Source organism: Zonotrichia albicollis, chromosome 4 (assembly GCF_047830755.1).
Source record: "Zonotrichia albicollis isolate bZonAlb1 chromosome 4, bZonAlb1.hap1, whole genome shotgun sequence".
NCBI lineage: Eukaryota > Metazoa > Chordata > Aves > Passeriformes > Passerellidae > Zonotrichia > Zonotrichia albicollis.
The window spans coordinates 25,089,601-25,115,733 of NC_133822.1; the positions used below are offsets into that span (position 1 = coordinate 25,089,601).

The window sequence follows — 26,133 nt, forward strand, 5'->3', positions numbered from 1 at the left end:
TTACTCTGGATCACTCTTCATGGCAAAGAGGGCAAGTGGCCAGACCTTGTGAGAGCTTCTCCTGGTACTCAAGGCAGTGCTCTTGACAGTCTGGCTTGACTGAGAGCAGAATGCTACCAAGTAAAAGGATTTTTTAAGGAATAGCTGAATGTAAGTCTGACTTGGCTGAGAAGCAGATGTATTTTTAGGGCTCTGCAGCACAGCTGTGACACCAGAATTTAATGAGTTGCTACAGGACAGCTAGGTCAGTGTCAATTGAATTTTTAACACTCTATAATCTGAAGTGTACTTTTAAATCCCTTTTGATGAAAACACAACAAATATTCTTGTTTTCATTTGCTCTGAGAGAACTGTAGACAGAGTTAGTTACTGCTGATAACATTACAGATCTCAGGATGAGTTTGTTTTTGAGCTCTGAAATATCCATTGTGAACCAGCATCAAGCCCACAGTTCTAAGGGCCCCCTCCCTATAAAGCAGTAAAATGTCACATAGTTGTCTTTGGTTATTGCAATCCTTCCACTAAACCCTGACTATCAGGTAACAAACCTAGAGATTAGAAAGCAAATTACTTGGTCATGGTTTTCTGAGGTCATTTTAATTCAGCAACTTCCTCAGGAACTGTGGAATTCTTAATCAAAAAGCATTTAATCTAGTGTCACTGAGAAAAACACCAATGCATTGCACTTCTGAAGTGCCTCTCAGCTAAAGATAGGAAAGGTTTTTACAAACACTGCTGACTCACACTGCCCCTAGCAGAGAAGTGTTAATACTATCATTTAAAATAAAACAAAGCTGTAGCACTGATGTGTAAGCCTGTACCTGGGCAAAGTGAGCAGACAGGCACAAGCAACAATCCTCCAGGTCCTTTTTTCTTCTTTATTTCTACCTGATTTTTCTATGCTTATTATTCCTGTTCTTCTTCTATATATTAATGTGTATATAGGTCTATTTATTCATGTTATCTACATACATATACTCATACATATTCATTTATATATTTATGAAAATGCATAAAGGACAAGGACTTTGGAGAACACTAAGTATTCCAACATCAATACATATTGTACAATTTAATAATTATGGCAATAACAATAGAAAATTGTACATGTCACTAGTTTCATGGACAAACCCCACAATTCCTGTACCTTTTGCAACAGAATCTAAGAAGTAAAATAGGATTTTGGAATGGTATTGAACATGCTGCAATGCTTTCCCAACAGCTGAATATTCAATTATATTTTGTAGCACAGCCATAGGTAAAATATTCTGAATTACAATGAATCATGCAATTGATATTAAGTAAATCAAACATCCAGCTCCTAGGGAAGAGTCAGGAAATCAGGTTTGGAAAGAAGAACTTGCAGCAGCTCAGGTCTGAGGGTCTGTGTATTTACATGTGGAGGTTTCATGACTGACCTCAGATTCTGGGCCTTTAGAAAGGATAGCACATGCAACAGAATCTTCAAAAAGATTAAAAAATTGTATCTGGGTGTGCACTTGAACCTTTATTTTCCCTGGAAGGAACTCTGTAAATAGTTACCAAATGAAATCAAACCTAAGATGCAAACATGGAGCTCTCTAGAATTAGATGTGTGTGGCTGTGATCAAGTTGCAATGCCTGAATCCAGATGCTTTCCATTTGTGGTCTGGCATAGGTCTTCCTCACAGAAAGAAGACTAAAAGGATTTTCAAAAAAATAAAGAAATTCTTGTATTCTGAAATGCAGGATTTTTTTAAACTCTAACTTTTTTTCCTTTGTTTTGTTTGTTTGTTTGTTTTGAAAATTGTTTTGTTCCAACTCTACTCACCCCCGGTTGATTCACTGCCTTCCACCTTTCCTACTCAGCCAGCTGGGAGCTGAAGGACATTTTTCTGGCTACTTCCTTCATGTTGATGACAACACTCATTATTTCCACATACCTGCTTTGAAAAGAAAGTCAATTTAGGAGTCAAACATGCTACAACAAAAATGCTCTGTTTTGTCTGACTTTATGAAACAACATTTCAAATAAAAGCCACATTGGGATAAATAAACAGTCACATGCAAGGTCACTAGCTGTCACTAAGATACCTTTACTTTAAAGGATCAAACTCTCTCTTTCAAGCTTTTGGTTAAACTGGGTTTCAGCAAGCACTAGTTGGCCAAAATCACAGTTGCTCTGGCTGCCCATGGACAATATGTACCTCTCCAAATCTTCATCAGCCTCTGAATGGAGATTACCTCATTTTCCTCCCTCTGTCTCTTTGCCTCTACTTGGTGCTCTCAGACTCTGCCTCACACCATCCCCACAAGTCTCATTGCAAAAGCCATCACATGTTTGGCTCCCTCTTTTCACTTCCTGCAGACCTTCACAAATTCCTGGCAGAGAGGGAACAAGCTTTTTCACTCCCTCACCCTGGAGTTCTGTCAGTTCTTAGAGCTGTGTTCAAACCTAATCTCAGCCCCGGACATACTTTTACCATAAAATCATCTTTTAAATTACTCCACATTAGTATTGATATGAGCAGCACCTCTAAGCAAGCTCACTTGGACATTTCCTAGGTGCTGGGGGCTGTTACGGCATGGGGGCAATTTCCAGGAGCAAATCTCTGGACTCCATTTTACCACTCCATTACGTGACTCAGCCGTGGACTGTGAGCTGCAACGGGTGACAAGAAGATAAAAGGCCACCCTTAGTCATGGCTTCTTGAAGGTCAGGCTGTTCTGCCAAAATTATCTAGGAGGGAATTGCTTTGTCATAGGCCAACCTGACACTTGCAACCACAGTTTCCTCAGAGCCATCAGCTTGCAAGAGAAGCAAAAGGCAATAAATGAACTTTTCATCCAGGCAGTCCTGGTGGTATTTCCAGGTGACTTGTGCTTGTGAAAGTGTCTCCATCTCAAAGGCAGCTTTCCAGATTCTCCTCTCTGCCACAACCAGAGTTTGCATGTGCCAAATGTGTCAGCATACCTCAGCATGGTCACCCACATCAAAAATGGGAGAGGAGTTGGTTTCCTAAAGTCTTTAGAAGCTTTTTTTCAAATGCCACCTCTCTCTCACTCAACACAATGATGGTTAAATCTCTAATTTGTTTTCTGTGGCACTGAAGTATCCATAATGTGATTTACTTGACCATGATGGGAGGAGGTGAGTTGTTTTCTTGTTTATACTGTTTGAAGATGTTGCCAATAATCTTGGATTCCTTTCACAATTTCCATATGTGGCCACAGAGAACTATTATTTATCCCTTTATTTGCCCTATTTTTTTCCCTCCACCAAGATTCTAGGTCAGAATACCCTCTTGATTTTGTTTCCTGAAGCACCCAAAATACACAAATGCACATTGCACCATTAGTTTTTAAGTGGTAAACAACAAAAAGATAAGGAAATATTTTTGATTTTTTTTTAATATGCCTGGCAGATAGGGAAAGGCAGTGTCAGGTTGTAAGATATCATAGCTGAGGGGCTTCACTTTGTGTCAATAGGAACAGTTCATTGACCCACTCTGGTCAATTGATTTGCTGGAGAAAGCAGCTGACTTGGTTTCTTACTGTGGAGTACCTTGTTGTGTCTTGTTTGACCTCTAGCTACTAAGAAATACCATCTCTGTGTTTGTACAACATCATTTAAAATGACCAATTTTATTGCTTAGTCTTGCCTGTAAAATGTCAACACCCTAAGGCAGAGGAGAGGAATCTGCAAACATTCCTCACAGCTTACTGGAAATTACTGGGCAGCTCCATGAGCTATGGAGGTCCTTGGGACAAGTCAAGCGAGGAAATGCATCATGATATGAGTGCAACTTCATTTCTGGGATGAAACCCCCCAGAACCACTGAGAAAACTCTCAGTGGTGGGAATTGGCTCTTTCTCACTGAAAATTTGCGCTAAATGTGTTCCTCGTCTGCAGGTTCAATTTAGCCCTGAAAGCTTAATTAGTGTTCCTTAGCAACAGGGAAACATCCTGATTGACAAAAGCCGCCGGTTTTGGCTGAGCCTTCAAAGTGCTCACTTCATGGTTATTTTTAAACTCCTCAAATTCACAGCTGAGCATTTCCATTCAGAGTGAAATTCATCAACAACAACAGAAAAGAAACATCCCCAGAGTGATGCATTTCTGAGGAAAATGGGAGGTAGGAGCTCGGCTCAAACTTTGTGATCTATGGCAGCAGCAGTTTTTTGCCTTTTCTCCCTCAATCTAGAGAAGAAACTGGGGCTACTTGGGTGAAGAGGAAACCAAACAGAGACTTCAACAATTAATGAAAAAGACTATAAATTAAAGGGAGTGAGGACTTAAATGAAAACATTTGTAGATAACTTGTGAAGTCTTTTGCTGTCAGCACCAAAGAGCTTCAAGAGGTACTCAGAAAGCAAAGTGGACAAACAGTAAAGAAAAATCAAAAGATAACCCCCCCCCATATTTATACAGTTCAAAATCATAATACTAATGTATGTTTGAAGATACTATTCCATCACCATCAGAAATAATGTCTGGTGGCATACTTGTACAAATCTGCCTAAAGCATTTGTAAATTTTGCATTGTAATAAAATAAGAATGATGCTTACACCTCTAAGTATTCAATTCTGGAAAAATCCAGCAGTAATATGTACTACACATGAATATTTATAAGAGTGAAAAAATGATGATACCCTTATTTAATTTTTAAACTGAGATTTTGGATATTATTAACTCTCCTGGCAGTATTAAGAGGAATAATTTCATAATTCAGTAGTGAAAAGAACTGCAAATGAACCGTAAGTAAATAGAGCTGAATTATCTTTTGCAAAGATCTCAGAGGCTGAGGGTATGCAGGTTGCATGTGAAAACCTACAGAAATCAGATATATTTAAAATGTGACAGACCACTTCTCTCTGAGTCCCCATGCTCAGGAATAAATCTGCAGGCATCCCTCTGCCTCTGCCTGCAGCCCTGTGTCCCAGAACAATCTGACTGCATTGCAGTCCCAGGTGCTTTGGTTTGATTTCCTAGCTATTTAAAATGGTTTTAGCCTTAACAATTGCAAGGGGGAAAACAAAAATTAATCTTGAAGCCAAATGTAGGGAGTGGCAAGAGCACTGCACTTCACGTGGGGAGATATGACAGGAGATGGGAGCACAGCAAAGGGATGCACACAGATTATCCACATCATGCTGGCAGCTCCCTTTGGAAGGTTCACACCCAGAAAGGAGCTGTGCCATGCAGAGGAGAAGGGACCTCCTGGCCCTGGCTGGGACAAAGTAAGTTGCCCTTAAAATGTGTGCAGGGGGGATGCCAGCTCTGCAGCAACCAGGGCTTTGTTCTACAGGCCCGGTCTTGTTTGCTCCCAGCGTCTGCTCCTGTGAACACAACGTCTGATGCCACCAGCACCCCCAGGGGCCAAATCCCACTCTGTCCCCAGCTTTCCCCTGTGCAGGAAACCAGAACAACACACGTGGGGAGCCAGCTCTGCAGAAGACCACAGTGATACCCAACAAAAGAAAATGAAGTTTTGGCAAATGGGACAAACCAGGACTACACAAAATAGACACCCAGTAGCTGATGCTACCAATGATGAAGACAGAGCAGGAAACAAAGCACAAAATCTGGTCTCTTACAACTGACTCCATCAGGTTTTAATCTTGGAATCACAGAATGGTTTGGGCTGGAAGGGACCTTAAAGATCATCTCTTTCCAAACCCCTGCCATGGGCAGGGACACCTTCCACTATCCCAGATTGCTCAGAGCCCCATCCAGCCTGGCCTGGGACACTGCCAGGGATGGGGCAGCCACAGCTTCTCTGGGCAACCTGTGCCAGGGCCTCAGCACCCTCACAGGGAACAATTTCTTACTAATAATAAATCTAAACTACCTCTCTGCCGGTGTGAATACATTCCCCCTTGTCCTGCTACTACCTGCCCCTATAAAAAGGGCCTTTTCCTGCTGTCTGCTTTGCCTGGATCTAACAGTTGAGGAGAAGGATCTTCCTTACAGTCCTCCCAGGTTGCAGGATTACTGTTTGCGTGTGTAAAGCTAAGCCTTACATAAGCTTGCATAAACACTCCCATTTCAAGCTGTAAGGCTTTTCCTAGGCTGGCATTCCTAGAAATCACATTTTAAAATACCTCAATGTCTTTTTGTACTTATCTCTTCCTTTTAAATGTCTGTTCATGTGCATGTTTTACAATGTACATAATATATACTTGTTGTAGTACATATATATAATTCACAAATAAGTGTATATATTGTGGAATGGACAGTGAGTGTGTGTGTGTGTGTGTGTGTGTGTGTGTGTATTTTCAAGGACTTTTACTGATACAGGTGCACAATTATAAACTTTTAGAGATCACCGCAACAGAAGGAAGAGGTGGTAACCAACACATATTTTAAGTCTTAAGTCTGCTGTTGTGTTTTCCACATATTTTGCACATGTATGTATGCGCACAGGGAAAAGATGTGTATTTTATATATTACTGCATTATTTTTTTGTATTACATTAGCATATTTATTAGTATCTTTTGCATAGATTTAGTGAGCTTCCTACACACATACATTAAATTTATGCAATATACCTAACAAACAGCACACATATATTTGACACATTCTGCATTTAGATGTAGGTAGAACTGCAACTTCAAATTGTTTGACATATCACATTATAATTTACCATTTGCCTTCAGTTATAATTCAGCCAGGTTTTTGAACTCTTTGCACTGAATTTTTACATAATTTTACCCTGCTTCTGAGTTACTTTCTTTGGAGAGTTTGAGTAAGAGTGATTTAGCCATTTTTTTGAGAACAAAACTTGGGAAAAACAGCCAGTGTAACCTATGCTGAAAATTGTTCATCCTATGAACATCTCCAGCCACAATCAGGAGAAGAAATTTAGAGAAGAGCAATTTCCCCAAAGTCACCCACTTTTTCTTTTCTTTTTTTTTTTTTTTTTTTTTGTGAAAATACATCCAGATTGGCCAATCCTTTATTTTTTAAAAACATCTTTTACTTTTGTGAATCTGACTCAAATCTTGGCTTTCCCAGTTGTGATCTCTGAATGGGGCTGAGAGGATAATATGTAACAATAAAGTCATATTTGAAGAAGAATTTTACTTGGACTTTCCTTTCCACTAAGTCTTGACTGACAGTGAGTGCACTCCTATAAGGAGATTTGGGGTCTATTCCTGTGTGAAGCTTAAGGTTAATTTGTATTTTCAGAATGCAGAGTTGTTCTAGAATTGCTTACCAAGACATTAATTTAAAAACATTCACTCACAGAGCCAGTCTGGCACAATGCTGCAATTGCAGAGTGCACATAATTAATGTCACACACACCTTTTAATGAAGATTTGTCTTTTCTTGGGCTTGTCATGGGTCAGCCTCTTCCACTCTGCATCATTTGATATAAATTCCTGTTCATTTTGTCATCCCTCATTTTGCTCTATTGTTGAGAAAGTTGTAAGACAATGTTCTCAAAAAAGGTTTTTTTTCCTTTTTCAACAGCTATCCTTGTCTTCTGTTGCAGTAGAGAGGGGTGTACCAAGCCACAGCCTGAAAAAAACCAACCAAACAACATTTCACAGCCTATTTGTATTCAACATCTTTTCATCAAGATAACTGGTATTTTGTAGATCAACAGGGAGGGCTGAAAGGGGAGGCATTTCAATGTGTCTCTAAGTTATTTAACATTTGAAAGATAAATACTTATCACCACCACCAAATTCCAGCTTTTTTTGCATCAGTCTTCAAAATCCATTTCCAGTTTTTAAATATTTTTAGGATAAATTCATCATCTAAGAGTCTTAAAATTCCATGGGTCGAATTAAGTAAAGAGGTTAAAGGAGAGAAAAGAGGAACAAGTATGGCCAAACTGAGTTAGGAGGGAAGTAAATGTGAAAAGGTGAGACTAAAAGTCATCATTCACTCAGCAGTTTGTAAGGGGTGAATTATGGTGCCTTGGGGAGGTTGTATAATTTACACTGTTTATGAAAATCACAGATTTTTTCCATATTCTCACTAGCTTGAGTTTATGTAGCTAAAAATGACCAAACACACATTTACCACTAGGCTACTATGGGGTAAAAAATTATCTTGGGCTTTCTCTAATCCCCCAATTAACAGAACTTTGTCTAAAAATACTTGGCAGGATTCCAAGCCAATGGCAGCTCCTAACTGGGCAGCCTGGACTGGATTGCTCATGGCTGAAACAGGGGCAAGGACTGGGGGCTGCTCTCAGCAATTTCCTGGTTTCCTCCAGGTCCTAAAAATCAACATCCACACTGAAGCAGGGCTGACAGAGAGATCACAAGATTTCTTGTGCTTGATTCAACAAGGACTGTTCACAGCACGGTCCCAAATCTCTGAAGGAAGCCCAGTGACAGAGCTGCCACTGGACAAAAGTGGTGATTGTGCTCCCACTTGACCACGGGGCTCACAGGCAATGATTTGTCCTAAATCTCACCAGATCCTCCCAAAGAAAATTTGAGGGAGGTTTGTGAAGCACCTGCTGCTCAAACCTGCAAAGATTGAAGACAAAATGGTCCTGGATATTTATACAATATAAGAACCCAGTTAAACATCACGTTTTACATATACAATATAAGAACTCAGTAAACCATCAGGTTTTACATATACAATATAAGAACCCAGTAAAACATCAGGTTTTACATATACAATATAAGAACCCAGTAAAACATCAGGTTTTCCCTTTTCTCTTTGATTTGTGTAACACTGGTCACTGTTTGATCTGTAGTATCAAAGCTTAAAGAACTTCCAGCTTAGTTTTAGTGATTATTTTCAAGTACCTTTCCTGTGGATTAATAGAGATTAGCAAAGGCACATTTTTTCCAAGGTGTGATAGTAAATCCTGGGCTTTTTAGTCTGGCTTGCTGAGAGTAAGATTAAAAATAGGCAGTTTCTTTTATTTTCTAAATTACCAGGGGCATTGGAAGAGATCTGTGATATCAGCTTTAAAATTCCAGTCTCTGCTTGATTCTGGATTCCCCCTGTTCAGGGAGAAGCTGTCTCTACTGGAGACTGGACATTTTTTGTACTTTTATCCTTATACAAAAGATTTAACAACGTTGTGCTTTAAAATGTGAATGCAATTACCTGTGACCTTTATCACTAACACAGGAGAAAAAGGACCCATTATGAAAACATTTCTCTCACATGAGACAATCATAACATGTTTTTGCAAATGCAGAAGTAAAAAAAAAATCCTAAAGGATTTGGCATTTGCTATCTGTGGTAAAATAGCTGCAACCTTTTCCTGTGAGCCAAAGCAATTCTCACTCAATTTTAAAGGAGAAAGATCCTGAAAAAAATTAAATGCTTCCCTCCAAAAGTGCTTACCATACTCTGTCAAGGTCTGTTTGTGGTTTTTTCACACATCCACCAGAAGACATCACTGAGTGTGGCTCTTCTGAGCCCCTCAAAATTGCGTTTTCAGCTCTCTTATGGGAGGGCTCACACAGCACGAGGGCACGGACCTGGGTGATGAACAGATGTGTCCTCCTTTTATTCTGCCAAACCTCAATTTTCATCTCAGAAAAAGGAACCAGTACTGGAGGTAAGAGGGGCCTCAGGCCACATTCCAGCCATCTACTCTAGCATCTAAGAGGAGCACTTTGCCTTGGTTCAGCTGCTGCTCTCTCAGGGAGCTGGAAGGGCTCCCTGGCTGACACAGACACTATTGTGCTGCAATTTTAGATGCAATGGTTGGCAGCCTGAATATGACCCCTGGAAATTAATAAACCAGCAGAGGTTTTCTGCTTGCCTATGCTGGGTTCAGACTGAAAGAGAGGAAATTTAGGTCGAAGATGAGGAAGAAATTGTTCCCTGTGAGGGTGCTGAGGCCCTGGCACAGGGTGCCCAGAGCAGCTATCGCTGCCCCATCCCTGGCAGTGTCCAAGGCCAGGCTGGATGGGGCTCTGAGCAACCTGGGATAGTGGAAGGTGTCCCTGCCCGTGGCAGGGGATGGAAATAAATGATCTTTAAGGTTCCTTCCAATTCAAACCATTCTGTGATTCCATGAAACAGAAGCTGTTGCAGACACTCAATTAATTGGTCATCCCGGAGCCTTTTAATTATAATATTAACAGCAACATTTAGTTCACATGTTCAGGCTTTTTACATCACCATGGATGTTAGATGCACATATTTGTTGTTTTCTATTTAAAGCTTTTCTGGCTTGCAATGGAACCATCTGACTTCTCTTAGCTCCTACCTACCTCTCTAACTCTTATTCAAACAGGCAAAAAGATACATCTGAACTAGCTGAAGGGGAAGTAATCTCTGAAGAGCAGCAGCCCATGCACTGAATTTTTAACATCTAGTTCTGGCACAACATCAAAGCAGAGCACATCATTATCTTCCTTTTCCAGAACAGGAAAGTAAGGCACAGAGTATCATCATCATCTTGCCTAAAGTCATCTAAGGCAAAGCTAGGAACAGAGTCCCATCGCCAGAACTCTTGTTTATGGCTTTCTGTGCTGGCTAGCAGCTGTCCTCAGATAGTGGACACACTCTGGAAAGAAATACCATTTTTCTTTTTATTTTCAGATGAGATCCTACTCTAGTGACACCTCAATCTATACAGAAGCCCATAATAATTCCTTCAGCAGCAACACATAAAACTCATTTCCTTTCCAGTTCCCTGATTTGTGGGTTTCTGATCCAAGGTTCACACCTCTGCTGGCAAACACTGGCACAGCTCAACATTCTGACAGTACAGGGAGCATTTAAAATGAGCTATGGCTGGAAAAAGAAACATAACAAAAAGGAATCTCCAGGATAGCCTCCCTTTGCTGGGCCACATGAAATGATGAACAACATGAGATGCTGGAGTTGTCATGCAAATGCCAGGCTTGTACTGATGATGGACATTTGCAGCTTTTTCTGAACTCACCATTATTTGTGTGTGAGCCTTTCTTACAACACAGATTTAACTTTGACTCTGTACCATGATGCTGAGAGTGAACCCTGGTCTGGCAGCTGAGAAAAAGCACTCAAACCCTCCCACATCAGGGGAAAAGTAAAATCCAGCCATTTGACATCCTGGTTCAAGAGATAATTCCCAATGCTTTCCTCTACTTCAGGGGAACAGTTCAGGCTCTTTCCAAAATGACTGCCAGGATCAACTTCACCAACTTTCATATTTCCAGTAGCAGTGAAAGTGCAGAAGTGGTTTGAAAGTGTAAAAGCATTGCTTAATTGAAAAGAAAAACAAAACCCATGTATTTCCACATAGCAGCTAGCTTAGATGTCAGTAATTACTGGTAAGTAAATGTACCAGAGGCAGAATATTTACAGCACTGCCACTCGACTTTTTATGCAGTGCCTTTCATCTGAAAAAATCCATTTGCATTAAAATTACTGAAGTCTGTTTCTCTTTCACATTTAGGTGGCATCCATTACCATCAGAAATTAAAAGACTCTTTGTGGGGCACAAAGTCATCAGTCTACTGTTTGAATTTGGGTTTGTCCAAATTTATATAGGTTACAGCCTCTAAGGCTGCCTTGACTATTAACTTCCTATGATTAGTGGGAGTTGTGTAGCTGATTCTCTTCTAAAGTTCAGACAATTCCTCCTGTCTGTCATGATTTTTTCCTTCCTGGAGAAAGACAAATCTTCATTATTAACAATTCAGCATTAACTCAGAGAGTCCATGTTCAACGACTTCAGAGATTTCAGCCCTCCCTTGTTTCAGAATCCCAACAAAGCAGGGTCTGTTTTGCATCTGCACTAAGATCAGGGACTTCTTGTGCGAGCTGGGGAACACTCAATCCCCCTTAAGCACAGGAAAACAAATTTATCACTCGAGTGTTCCTTTAAGTAGTGCACATGTCAAGGGAGCCCTTTCAAACCCTTAGTCCCAGCCTGCAATACTCATCATAGCTCTTAACAGACAGGTTGTGAATGAAGTCTAAAAAATGTTCAGCTTTCGTCGTGGCATCCACTGCAATAAATTTCATTATTTAGTACAGATGCAGTGCCTTGCCTGTCTTCTGTGCAAGTAATGCTTTTGCCCTTGCCACATTCATCTTGTTCCAATAAGTTTAAGTCAGAACTCAGTGTGTTGGGACAACTCTGTCCCAACATCCCAGAGAGCCTATGTGCTTGCTTAAAATAGCCAAATCCTCATCCACAGTGTGACAAATACCACCCACCCACCCCAGATAACTCAGCAGAGTGGCGTAGCAGTGAGTCACACTTGCTCAGGACAGCCAGGCTGCCTCCAGGCTGCCTCTGGCATTGATGGATTTGGAAGCAGAGCCTCAGGGAGCTGCCCCCTCCACGTCCAGGAGATGTGCACAGCAAATGTAACACTTGGCTGCCTCTCCTCTGCCTTCCTGCAAACTTTGGGAACCCAGGAGGTCTCTGCTCCCACTTGGAGCTGCTCTATTTGTGCTTGGTGTCAGCACAGGGAGACTGAAGGTGGCTCTCCCCCTCTTCTGACTTTCATCTGGCTGCCACAGCCTGGCACGTTTCTCCTCCCCCACTGCCTGCAGAACCACAGTCTAAGCTGGCCACTGGAATAACTCAGCACAAAAAGTTTTGGGAGGACATTAATTTAACCTGATGATTTTTGGCAGTCTCTGCACTCTTCTGCATTGCTACAGCTGTAGGGACGGGCAGCTGTGGCTCAAAACTTTGGGAATGCTGCAACTCAGACACACAGCTGGTTTGTACATACATATCTATAGCAGGGGCCTGGGGCTCTGAAAACAGAATGACACCAGCAACAAAGAGAAAACCTGACACTTTTACCCTTAGGAATGGTCTAGACACAGTTTAGTCAATAGGAGAAACTTTTTAAACCAAAGGGAAGGAAAAGATCTTCCTGATTTCCCTGTATCTGTGGAAGGAAAGTTTTGGGTGCCAGTATGTGTCTAGGTGGAGGACAGAAAGAAACAGATGGGAAAGATGCCTCCTAAAATGGTCCAAAGAGGACTGGGCAGGGATGAACAGCAAACTTTATTCTCTGCCTGTTTATCTCAAACAGAGCTGCTAAGTCAAGAGTCCCTTTCTTGTTAACATGTGAAAATCTAAGAAAATAACCCAAGTTCCTTAAAAGTCAATGTCAGTTTTTCATATAGGCATGGGGTCTGCACACAGCAATAGAGAGAAAAGTGGAAGAAGAGCAGAAAGGAAGGAGAAGAGGCCACAACATCCAACACCACTATGACTCCACTCATCACAAAACTTTAGAGCAGGTAAAATTCTTCTCACTTATAAGAGAAAGTGGAGCTCTCTCACAAACTTCCTCACGTTCCTTCCTTCTTTTCCACTGAGACTTCACTCTTTAGTCAGTTATATTTGTTGTATGTTTCTTTACACTCAAATTGGCTAGTCTTTCAAATTTTGAGGGACTTCTTTGCCAGAGAATTCCTGGGGATATAGCTTTTCTTTGATAAAATCCAGAGTGACTAAATGAACAAAGCACTGGCCAAATTAACAAAGACTGACTAAAGATAAGATTCTTTCTTTGAACTGGAAATCCTGTTTTACCAGCAACAGTTTTTAAAGAATTCTAAAATAAAATATGAATGTTTCCACCTTTGTGTTCTGGTATATTATTTCTTGGCAACCAAGATTCACAATTTATTAATATCACAATCTATGTGTATGTCTCACTGGGAATTTGGACCTTAGCCTGTAGCACTTCCTACATTTGACCTTAAAAAATCCCAAATGCATAAGTTCCTTTAGAACTAATTTTCCCAAACCAATCTGGGTTTTGCACTAAGTGTCCATGCAGCTCTCACCTCCATCCAAAGCCCTACAGGAGGAAGGGAGCTGGTGGGGAAAGCGAGACCTGGGGGTTTCTCTAAGAAGTCACATAGCCAGGAAAATGCTGGATGTCAACAGACTTCTGTGAGTTTAAATGAGGGAGTAACTTCTCTAAGGAGATGTTCACTAAAGGCCTCAAAGCTTTTTTAGCAAGTTGCTTTACTTTCCAAAACAGAGGAGCAGCTCCTGTGAGACTGAAGTGCTAAAGTGTGTGGGGAAGGGTTGGTGACGCTGCAGTTTCTTCTGCTGTGTGCTGCTGTTCTCTGGTGGAACAGAATCCAAAGTTTTCCATGACATTGCAGAGGGGGAAACATGTCAGTGCTCTCAGCAATGGCCACAAGCCAGAACAGGACAAGTTTCACCTCAGCATGAGGAAGAATTTCTGTACATTGAAGGTGGCTGAGCGCTGGAACAGCTGCCCAGGGAGGTTGTGGTGTCTCCCTCTCTGAGGACATTCCAACCCCACCTGGACTTGTTCCTGTGTCACCTGCTGTAAGTGACCCTGCCGTGGTAGGGGTCCCAATAATCTCCAGAGGTCCCTTCCAACCATAACTCTGTGAAAGCAGACACCCCAAAACCAGAGCAGATTTAACTCTGCTCATGTGTGGAAGTCAGGGAAAGGTTTGGGGTGACATTCACATTCCACAGACACTCTGAATGTCTCTAAGCACCAGTGTCAGGTGCCAGGCATATGTGGCAATGCTGTCACCTCCTAGCACACAGCTAAGAGCTGAAAATCCTAAACCACTGAATCCTGATGCTGCTGAAAATCCCAATGGCTCAACTCCCATCCATGTCTAAGGATGACATGGGTCAACAATCTAATTAACCACATAACCTTCAAGTTGTTTTAAGCATGTTCATATATTCTCAAAAGCAAACAGATGTAAATGAAACTCAATTACAAACAATAAACCCAAAATGTCCTTTTTGGCCAAACCCATGAATTTCTAGTGAGTTTGTGTATATTTGTCTTGTGGCTTCATGGCAAACGACCTCTCATAGCAGTCATCAATGCTCTCTAGAAGTGTTATTAAATTATGTGTTCACACTGAGACACCCCAAGCATGTTGGATAACGCAAACCAAATTAAAGCATTGGGTATTGTGTACTACACCATAACTGTATTTATTTAAAAGGTATAACAAGAAAAGGTAGAGTTGAAATTCAAACTGAGTGGAGTGAACAAATGAAAGTGCTGCCATTATGGGATGTCATAACAGTAATGAACAAGTGAGAATTGAAAGAATTGTTTGATTTATGCCTTTAACAAGCTTAACCACACACAAAGCAAACTGTCATCGCCTTTTACTCTTTATCTGCAACAATTAGCAGAGCTAATGACTCCTTTTGCTTTCTGTATGAGACAAGATGTAATCCAATCCCCACCGGAGAAGAGTTCACACAATACAAGGAAATGCACAAAGGGGAAGGTGATCCCTTTTATCTCCTGGTGTTTATCTGGAGTTATTCTCTCCAAGCCCAGTCAGACACTGTGGTGTATCTCATTATTTGGAAAGTGTTTTGGAGCTCAGAACACAACTGGAGCTTTCATGCTGGCCTTCAAAGGGATCTTTTCATGGCTCTCCCTATAATATCCTGAGAATTACACAGATCTCTTTACAGAAACATATGCAAGGGGCACCATGGGTTTACAAAGACTAAGTCCATGTGAAAAATGCATATAAAGTCGACAGAATTACAAAATGAATGAGAGCAGGGAGAGCAGCAGGCATCAAAGAGCTGGGAGTCAGGAAAGTGTTTGATAGAGTGCCTCTCAAAATATTATTTCCCATTGGCTCAGACATAAATACTGTCACAGGAACTGTCTGAAGGACTGCAAACATGGAATAATAATAGACAAGAGGGTTGTGTCTCATATGTTTCCTATAGAGACAAGGGGTAGCTCTCATTTCATGGAGCATCTCTACTTGTGATGTGCGAGAGGGAATAAAACAGCTGGTTAATAAAATATGTAGATAACATTAAGTTGAGAGGAGAGGGTAGAGAAACACAAATGAGAGCAAGAGAAATAATACCAAGAGCCCTGGAGAGCTTAGAAATATGGGCAGGAAATAAGTGAGATGCAGCTTTTGGAAATTGGTGCACTAATTTATCAGGGGAGAAATGGCATTCACTGGAGGGAAAAGTATGGAGAGCAATAATGCTGAAAGAAGGAGAGGAGGAAAGCAATGATGCATTTGCAGTTTGAGAGAACAAAAAAGGCTGTTAGGGTTTTATGGCACTGTCCTTGTGGAGCAGTGAGCACCAAGTGGAAGATTCCCTTTGTGCAGCTAGAGAGAAGGAAAATGGGGAATAGTGATCCTGATGTTCACCAGTGCCTGGTGTGACCAGCCTTCACTTTGAGAAAACTCCTCCTAGGGGTAAGAGGCAGGTAAACAGAATTATCTCACTTCTAACCCAGGCAGCACAGTGTTCATACACTACTCACATCTTATCCTAAGTCACCAAATATAAGGACTCATCCTTGGCTCTTTGTTCTGGTTTAACTCCTACACTGCCAGAAACTCTAGATTTAGGCTGACATGAGACCAAAATAAAATGTACTGAGTTTGTTTTCAGGACATTTTATCACCAGAAAATTACTGACAATTAACAACGAATTCTGAAGAGCAAGGGATCCAAGGGTGAATATGTATGGAGGGATAAAAGAGCTGAATGCATGTCTTCAATAGATAACCACAGTGATCACATGTATGAGTGTAGCAGGTGGGTGGGAAATCTCAAAAAGGAATGGGAAGCCTCAAAAAGGCAAAGCCCTTGTGCAGCTGAACTATCACCAGTAAAGTATCCCTGTAAAATGAGAAATGGTTTGAGTATTGTGTAAGCAATCTCAGCAATATCAGCAGGCCTATCCAATGAACAATGCAGTAGAAAAGTCTGCAGCAGGCAGTGTCCACATGGGATAAACCTTAAAACTGGAGTTGTCAACTGTTGTCCCCTCCCTGGAAGAGACAGATCCAGGATAATTGAAACCAGCTGAGGATCTGTGTTTCTAGCTCTCTTCCAGACTTAGTACATGTGGCACTAAATTAAAGATGGCAAATGCCTTTTTTGGGACAACTAACTTCCCCAGGAGACAATTTTTAATTTTTTAATGGGATTTCTAGGTGGGTGTAAACCACCTAGAGCCCACTTCACTCCTTTGGCTGCCTGTTCCTGCCTCAAATACTTCAGGCAGCCCACAATGGTGGGACCCTCTGAATCCCCTGCAATATCAGTTCTGTTCTTGGGTTCAAAATTATCAGCTGAAGACAAGGCCAAGTCAGCCATGAAGTCTATGTAGTCTCCTTTTAAGGACTGCCTTCTCAAGGAGATATCTCTGTATTAACAGCCACTGAAGGGGACATGGTGAAAGGAGGTGATTTGTCCTTTCTGAGAGTGAAGTCCAAGGTGGGGGAAGTTGCCCCTGAAGCAATGAATGAGACATTTATATTTCAAAGCCCTTGATGTTCTCCAACATCCTCTTGGATAATTACTCAATCCCTATCAAGAGTTTGTTTGTTTGTGTTTCACATCTCATGTAAACAAGATACTGCAGCAAACACCTTCTCTTCCTACAAAAACAACCAGAAGAAAAGTCCCAAAAGTGCCTGTACCTCAACACAGACTTTTGGTAATCCTCCTCAGCAGATTCCTTCCAGGATTCTCCATGCATCCCAGGCTCTGGGCAATGTTCCTCCAGTCAGCAAACAAAGGTGGTTCTGGCATTGTCCAGTTTGGCAGTTCAATATCATCTCTGGGCTGAGCTGATGAGCAAGCAAAAGGCAAAGACATGGAGTTATGCAATATTAACAGAAAGACAAATTATGAGAAACAAATATTTTTTTTCTTTTTTTTTTTTTGGGTAACAAAAATGGAACATTTAATTTACTCTTTGCCTCTAATTGCAAGGTGACGCTTTAGAAACATTTCTCTCAAAGCATTAAAATCTATGGCTATAAAATAGAGCACAGCTGGCAAGCTGAGTATTTCTTACTGACACATAGATTTATGACCTCACTGGAAATACCTTGGGTTACAACAAAACCAATAAATTATGCCATCAGCAGTATAATTGTCACCCTGCAACTTCAGTGCTATTAGTCAGCATTGCATCAGCTGTGAGTGAATACCAAATATATCAAGGCTTCCTTTCAATTTCAAAATGCAAGTGGTAACATCTCCTAATCTCCTTTTTATTGCCATTTTCAAATATAAATGTTCAAGAAGAGCCCTCCATCCTGGCCAGGGCTAGGAGAACCAGAGGGAGGAAACATGCCCAGTGAATCTGGTTTTTACCACATAAACTTGGCTCACCCACATCTTCCAACAATCAAAACCCTTTGCAGTGCCAGTTCCTCAGACTTTACAACTGAGAGTTCCTTCAGTATTTTGTGCAGTGAATTGTACAAGACTCATCCCCCTCACCCCCTCCCAGGCATTCTATCTCTAACCACATGTGGTGGGGAAGGGTAAATTTTGGGGGGAAATGGATCCCTCAGCTCATCTTAGCACTGAAGTGACTGGAGCAGAAATCAGCTTTGCTTGGATGAGTGTCTGGGTCAGGCAGCATCCCTGCAATGCAGATCAGTCTCACCAGCTCCCTGGGAGTGTTGTTGACAGTGTTAGTTTTCTCCATCTGAGTTTTTTAATCACAAGAACCAGGATGTTAGAAACTCTGCCATTCCTTCTTGTTGTGCATTTCCTCACTGGGTGGTGATGGCTCTGCACTAGACACCCTTCCAGCAACATTTGTGACCATTCCCCTGGGACAGTGGTGCTGTTCTACCTGCCTGGGTTAAACTAGAGACAGGGACAAAAAAGTGCATTAACACAGGGGCAATAAGGAGGTGAAACATTTCAGCACAAGCAGCCTAAAGATAAGGCTACAGCTGGAGTTCAGCTCAATGGAGTGCAACCCAAGTTGAGGATGAACCAAACTAGGAAACATTAAATAATGACCTTTGGGCCTTTGGTAGCAGGGAAACAACACAAAGGGCAGAGAGCTCCCTAAGGCAGGAACTAGAAAGGCTGGGCTGTGTTTTTCTGGGCTGGAGCCTTTGCTAGATCAAACACTGGGAGCTGGCAGTCGCAGGGCGAACAGACTGTGTTGGAGCTGCTTTTCATTGAAGTGTCAACAAGCCAGTCTGTTCCCCAGCTCAGACCAATTGTTGCTTTTGCTGTTGCTAGGATCTGGTATCCTCAAAAGGGGCTTATGGGGAGCCTCTAGGAGGGGCCCTGGCACTGCTGAAATTCCTCGGGATCAAATGACTCCTGTTGAAACTGCTGTCTGAAGTGTGATAGTGCTCCACAAACAACAGGGGGAAAAGCTGCAGGAGAAGCCTCCAGGAAAGCATCTCTTGGGCAATGTCCCCTCTCCTGTGCCACCCTGAACTCTGGGAAATCCCATCTTCATCAATCATTAAGCTGCCTTAGAAATTTCTCCTGAGAGAGAGGAAGCTCTGAGTTCAAGCACATCACATCCAGATCAGGGCAATGATTTTAATTACAGATTTCCTCTTAGGGGATTGGACTAGCTCCGAGGCAATGGTGTGGAGGGACCAAGGGTCTGTCAACAAATCCCCTGTCTACTATGCTTCAGTGTTCACCAACACACATTTGGGAACAGGAGGGAAGGACTTGAGGCTAGTGCTGGAATAACCTAGTCTAGTGGAAGGTGTCCCTGCCCATGGCACGGTTTGGAACTGCATGATCTTTAAAGTCCCTTCCAACCCTGACCATTCTATGATTAAAACATTTTCACAACTTCTTTTTACCTTTAACAGCTGTTTCAGGGCAGGAGGATGTATACTACTTTCAGGCAGATTGGGTCTTTCTTTGATTTCTAAATTCCTGGGGTGAAACCCACATTAATCCATCAATACTTTGGAGATGATCAGTGCTGCACTTTTGGAAAAAGGGTGTCAACCTCTGCCAGTTCTGTGGCAAAAAAGTGCTGCTGGAATAAGCTGCAGGGGCTCCCTGCCCAGCCCTTCATTACATCCCTCCACTGAAGTGTTTTGATTTGGTTCAATAAGCAGGAATGAAACATTTGAACTGAAGAATGGCCAAGCATTTTGTTTAGGTCAAATGAAACATCCCGACCTTTCCAAACACGCTGCTCCCCGAGCAGCTGAATTAATGAAGCCTGGTTTCTAATGACTTTTTTCCCTTAATTCTGTTTTCCCTTCCCCCCACCCTGGCATGATTTTCGTTCCCTGATAACTAATAAATGGGAAGGAGGAAAGGAGGGAAGGACAAATCAACCTTTGCTTTAAGAGGAGCACTAAAACTATCTCTCATGCCTGACTGTCAATTTTCAAAAAATCTCTAGGACTGCATCCCTGAGGACACTATCCCATGACAACCTGGAATGGAAAAAACTGGACCATGTATTTCAAAGTTATTAAGCTTAAAAAAATGAGTGTATATGCACAAGGACTGGTAGCTAGGAATAAAAATATCAAGTTTTTCTTTGTTTCTCCCAAAATGGCACATTTCCTTTTTTTATCACTATGTGAATCAAATGTCAAAATATCAATTGCTCACTCTGGTCATAACTGTGGCAGCGTGGGCATCTCTGTGGTCCCTATGACAAAGGCAGGATGAGATAAACCTATGAAGGACAAGCCTGAAGAACACATTGATCCATCTGCTGTGGACCTTGGAGTGATGGAATCTAGACCAATAACTCAGAAGGCTGCTGGAAGGATGTCTATGATTCTATCTCAACTCTGTTCTGGATGAAAAAAATGACCCGTCAGTAATTCTTCCAGAAAATGATTTTGAAAACAAGATCAAAGCATACACTGGCCTCTTTTTCTACTAAATAAATAAGTGAAAACAGGATCTTATATGGGAGCAAGTCATATCAGTGTAAACCTGGAGAATGACACTGCAGCCTAGTCCTCTTTTATAATCTACATGTTTTGAGGTGCCAGCTGTGTGGATTTCTCCCTTAGAAGGATGACCAGGCAGTGATTCAAGAGGTTCCTGATAATTTGCCAGCACAGGGCAAAAAGATTTTCAAAAATCTTTTACCATGATCTTACAGGAATTGCTGAGTTCTCCATACTAAGTTCTTCCAAAAAAGTCTTTGTCCTTGTGTTGCAGTTCAGTAATTTCGTGGTTCCTTTTATGCCATTCAGGGGACCTTGCAGAATTCCTTATTGTGACACTGCTGCAGAGTCAGGACAGCAAGAGAGGTTCAGGAGATGGAGCTGGGTGGAGTCCCTCAGCTTCACCTCTTGGAGCAGGAGGTGGGGCCCTCCCAAGAGCCACAAAGGGTGGGAGCTGCACGTCCTGTGAGGACAGCATGGCACCCCAGCAAGAACTGTTCTCATGCTCATGAGCCCCATGAAGCCATGGAGAAGGTAAGTACATTATTTACCTCTCAGAGCCAAGCAGTTTAACTGATGCACATTTTTTAAAAGAGTGTGTGAGATCCCACACAACATGCCTGTAAATACAGAGGCACTCCCTGCACACACAGAGCATCCAGCACTCCCAGGGATTCCCTGGATCCTTGCTGTGAAATTGAAGAGCAGAAAAAGCACCACAGTTCATACAATACTGGCACAAGCAGGGCACTTTCCAAGTGAAAAACCAAAGCCTGGTGGCACTTGTTGAAACCTCCAAGGAAGAAAAGGTGTGTTTGTGTTAATCCTGGTAAATATTCCTGAAAATGCTATTTTGGCCACACAGCTGAGGCTGACCATACACAACCTTGGCAGAAAAGGAGTTTCCTTCTCAAACATCTGGCTTTCATCTGGGCAGACACATTCAGCCAGGCCGTTTATTTTATGAACCCCACCTGCACCTCTGTGCCTGAGCCTCTCTGCCTGTGCGGGCAGGCAGGGCTGAGTGTCTGCTGTAGGTTAAAAAATTCACAAATTAACTTAATTAGTTTCTGCTTCCACCTACAGTGCTACAAGTGCAGAGAGATTTCAGTAACTTAGTGAAATGACTGGTGGGTTTATACAGGTGTTAGTGAGAGCACAGCTGAGCCCAGAGAAAATATTCACACAGAAAAATTCACAGAGAGTGGAATCCAATGCATCACAAAACCCCTGCTTGTGCAATGGATGCCACTGGGCATTAAAATACATTATGAAAACCTTAAACATAGATAAATTTGTTTCAAGCATCATGCTGGAGAGAAAAAGATGTTTAACCACCACTGTCACTGTGATATTTTCTGAAAAATCCCTTCACCAGGATTTCTTCTCCTGGGAAGCTGGGAAGCTTCAGCTTCTCCATGTTTTGCTGCTCTGGAATGTGGTCTAGAGATTGTTTATCCAAACACGTGAATTGTTTTTAATTAGTGACCAATCACCATCAGTTGTGTCAGACTCTGAGTCAGTCACGAGCTCTCATTTTCATTCTTCCTAAGCCTTCTGATGTATCCTTTCTCTTTCTTTATTATAGTTTTAGTATAACATTCTTTATTATAATATAATATCATAAAATAATAAATCAGCCTTCTGAGAACATGGAGTCAAATTATCATCTCTCACCTCATCCTGGGGACCTCACAAACACCACACAGCCCACCCTGCCACCCTTTTGAGTTCCAAGCTCAGTGCCTGCACTACATATTGGAATTAAACAGAGTAATTAACCACAGCCTCCCTGCATTAAAGGAGGAAGTTAAGGACAAAAGTAGCCTGGGAATGACACATCACAATCAAAAACCATGCAGATTTGTTTTCCACATAAACCTCTGCTGTTCCTAATCACAAAGGCCAAAGATGAGCCTATGTTGATGAAAATGACTGGGGAGCTCTTTAGTTTATCAACTAACAAATGGCTCCAGCAGGGGGAAAAGCAGAAGGTATATGCTTCTATATATTGCTTGATATAATACCTAAATTATATTTATGTTGTGTTATCATGCTATCCTACATTATATCATATTATCTATTTTATGATTATTTACATGTACACATACAGACACCTACATAGATATATGTCTGTGAACAAATGAATGGTCAGCAGGACTCATCAAGCCCTTAAACCAACAAGGTTTATCAGTGCAAAACACACTCCTTGTCTCAGGGGGATCAGATCACTGAAGCAGGTATTATATTTGAAAATCTGCTCTTTGCTCCTCCAGACTTTCTAAGCAGAAGAGATCAGAAGTGCCTGTGTTTACTGATGTATGTGCAGCCTTATGTTTCCCTTCCTTTGATTTTGTGGGCTTTGGCACTACAGCTGGTAAGCGAGCCCTCTTCCTCTCACTTTAGTTTGCAGATCTCTGGCACGTGCAGGTTTGAACTGCAGGGAGTAGCAGGAGGAGAACTGTGCCACTGAAATTCCTGGCTGCTCCAGGAACCTGCAGCACAGCTCAGATATTGAGTGCTCAGTGGAACCTGAGCACACACTTCTTGCTAAGTGGGTAGAGAAAGAAGAATGAAAATAAGCATGGTCATTTCAGCAATTCCTCACACAATTGTTCTTCCTCTGCCTTTTCCAGGCACAGCAGTTGCTTGTGGCTTCTTGCTTTGATCAAATAGAAGGAAGCAGTTTTCTTTAATGTTGTGTGTGCTGGAAACAAATTCAGGTGATATTTCAGAAGTTCCAGGTGGTGGTTCCCACTCTCAGGATCTACTTGGAGAAGCAAAGGGCTCCTCAAGTTCAGCTGGGAAAAGCTCAGAAATTATTGAGGTGAGCTTGGGTTGTCAAGTCTGCATAGGCTGCTTTGCCTTGGGCAAGTTTCTGTGCCTCCCAAACAAAGGATTTATGGAAATTCAGCATGCAGGGCACTGCAAGTTGTCTTGGAAGAACACAAAGAAGAAGCTGAGGGAGCTGACTGGGACCTGTCTGGGATTTACCAATCTTCTTCCCCCAAAGGGAACTGATATTAAAACAGGTCCACCAAGGGAAAAGGAAGGGCAACAGAGAACAGCTAAGACTAAGAGCACACAAAGTATAGGAATTAAACTTACTGGCCTTGGGCAAGTGGGAAACCTGAGAAAACTGAGATTTCATGCAAGCTCTGACCATGCAGGCTCAGGAGTACTTCCAGAATAAACATGGAGAGAATGTGAGCACCAAGCTCTGCTCTGGGAGGGTGGAGGGAGTGAGGAGGGAGCAGTTCAGAAAGGAAGAGCTGGCAGGAACTCAGGAGGCAAAATTGTGTCTAGCACCACATGACAACAACATAAAAACTGCTCTGTCATACTCTTACAGGGACTGCCTGACATTCTTCCTTGGTAACAGATTAGTTGTGAGGGCTGGTGACACAGACCTTTCTTTATCTGTTCTCAAACTCAAAAAATCTGAGTTATGACCACTTGAATATATTTTTTAAAGTGATGTACAGCAAAACAGGAAATAAATTAAACAGAGATTGAACTGTTCATTTAACTCTCCCACCTGTTTTTCCTCCAGGCACATCTCTGGGTGACCTGATTGCACTTTCCAGGAAGGAGTAATTCTGGACTTCATTCAGTGCTTCTTTCCTGGCAAGAAGGTCTTGCACCCCCCAATCACAGAATTATCTGAAATCAGAGAGAAAAGGGTTCTGAAGCCATGATCACATCACCCTACATAACATGGGTGAAAAATTTGGATATGAAAAACAAAAATTTGGATATGAAAAACAAAAATTTCATTCATATTTTGATCACTGAGGTAAAGGAACTTCAAATGTCTTATAAATTTGGTTACCTATAGTTCTGATTTTTTGAGCCAAACAGGATGGTGTCCCTGTGGGGGGGAAAAATAGGAACAAAAATGGTCCAATATCCATTAAATCTCAAAATTCAGCCAGGTGTCATTAGTTTCTCAGATAAGTGTGTGTCTGTATTTGCCATTTAAGTAATGGGAAAATAATTTATAATCAATAATTAAAGAGAGCAAAGAAGATAAATGGTGCTAAAATTTTGAGTCATCTTTATTGTACCAGGTTGGAATTTCTGTCTTATGTACATACACGCAAAAAAAGAGTTCCTAAAATAACCATACAGTGGTGTGCACTTTAAAGGCAAAACAGAAAAGCAGCAGCCCCAAATCCCACCAACACAAAGTGACCTCTGAACTCTTATCCAGGAAAAAGCTGGGAGAACTGATACTTGTGCACACAAACCAGTTATGTCACTCTGCTGGAAGAGGCTCCCTGTGGCACAGTGTGAGTCAGGTACAGCATCCCCAAACATTCCTGGTGTGTGGCTGTGAGCAGCTGGACAAACCTCCTGTGGAAATGTGCAGAAATCTCTCATGCACTGGCTGAAGAAGGCTGTCACAGCTGCCCAGAGTGGGTAGCAAGGTAAATCCAGGCACGTGCAAAAGCACTGGGGAAAGAGGTTCCTGGGGCTCCTGGGAAATTGCTGTTCTGCTTTCCTGAGCAGGGAGAACAGCACGAGGCAGCACAGAGAATTTACAATCAATTAGGCTGGAAATGACTCTTAAGATCATGAATACCAACCACAGGCAGTCCAGAAGCCTCCTGGCACACTGCAGGGTGGGAAGCTGTCTTTCCCTCCTCAGGAAGGGCCAAGACACCTCAGGGTCAGCTGGCACAGTGGGCAAGGGGTGCCAGTCCAAAAGTAATTCAGTTTTGCCACAGACAGGACCCTGGAAGCCACAAGAACCATTAGCCCTGAGTACTGTTTGACATGTGGGATCAACTTGCTCACTGAGGGTTTTGACCTTCATCAGGCCATGTACAAGAGGCAGTATTTTGTAATCTGCAAGCAAATTGAGCTACTTCTTAGCTTGAGTACAATAGGTCAGTGCCCCACTGCTGAGCATCACACTTCCAGTGCCATCATTTTTCTTTCACCATGACAAAAACGTCCAGAATTTGATTATAGCTGCATCCCGGATGATTTGTGCAATCAGTAACCATAAGCTATGGTTTCAGAGATTAAGAGATGCCCTATAAATTATGTACACACAGAACACGGCAGCTGAAACATTTCTAGAAAACAAATCTTAAATCAGACTTGTTTGTAGAGCCCCTGGAGATCTCATCCTTCCCCAGAATAAATGAGTAGGGCTAAAGACGTCTCTGTGGTTTGGATGCTGCCAAATCAGTGCGTGTCACAAGTGAACTTGTGGCTCCTGCACCACACTAAATTTGGGAGCCTGGGTTTTGCAGTATAAATATTTTGAGAAAAGAACAACTATCTCAATGCTAAAATAATATAACTTCAGTCTGGGTCGAGGAACTAACAGAGGAAATTTTGCCATGTGAAACCGACAGTGCCACAATACACTTATAAACACAACTAGTCTGGGTTAAAGACATATCCCAAACACTAAACAAAGGTTACCTCACATATAAACAGGGACAAAAAATAAATGTAGGGAGTCATCAGTTCCACTTTGAGGAAAGATGAGCTGGCTAATGTAAAGAAAGCATTGCCTTGACTCGGA

General features: G+C 41.9%; 1 long non-coding RNA gene across 1 annotated transcript in view; it reads right to left on the reverse strand.

The window, feature by feature from the left end:
• LOC113458707 (uncharacterized) overlaps positions 1 to 26,133 on the reverse strand; it is a 226,239-nt gene that overhangs the window by 34,435 nt on the left and 165,671 nt on the right. The window contains exons 3-6 of the long non-coding RNA XR_012579946.1: positions 24,130 to 24,254; positions 17,370 to 17,519; positions 7,290 to 7,505; positions 1,811 to 1,922 (exon numbers count right to left, since the gene is read on the reverse strand). This is a non-coding gene — a long non-coding RNA (uncharacterized LOC113458707). The remainder of the gene's footprint in view (positions 1 to 1,810; positions 1,923 to 7,289; positions 7,506 to 17,369; positions 17,520 to 24,129; positions 24,255 to 26,133) is intronic.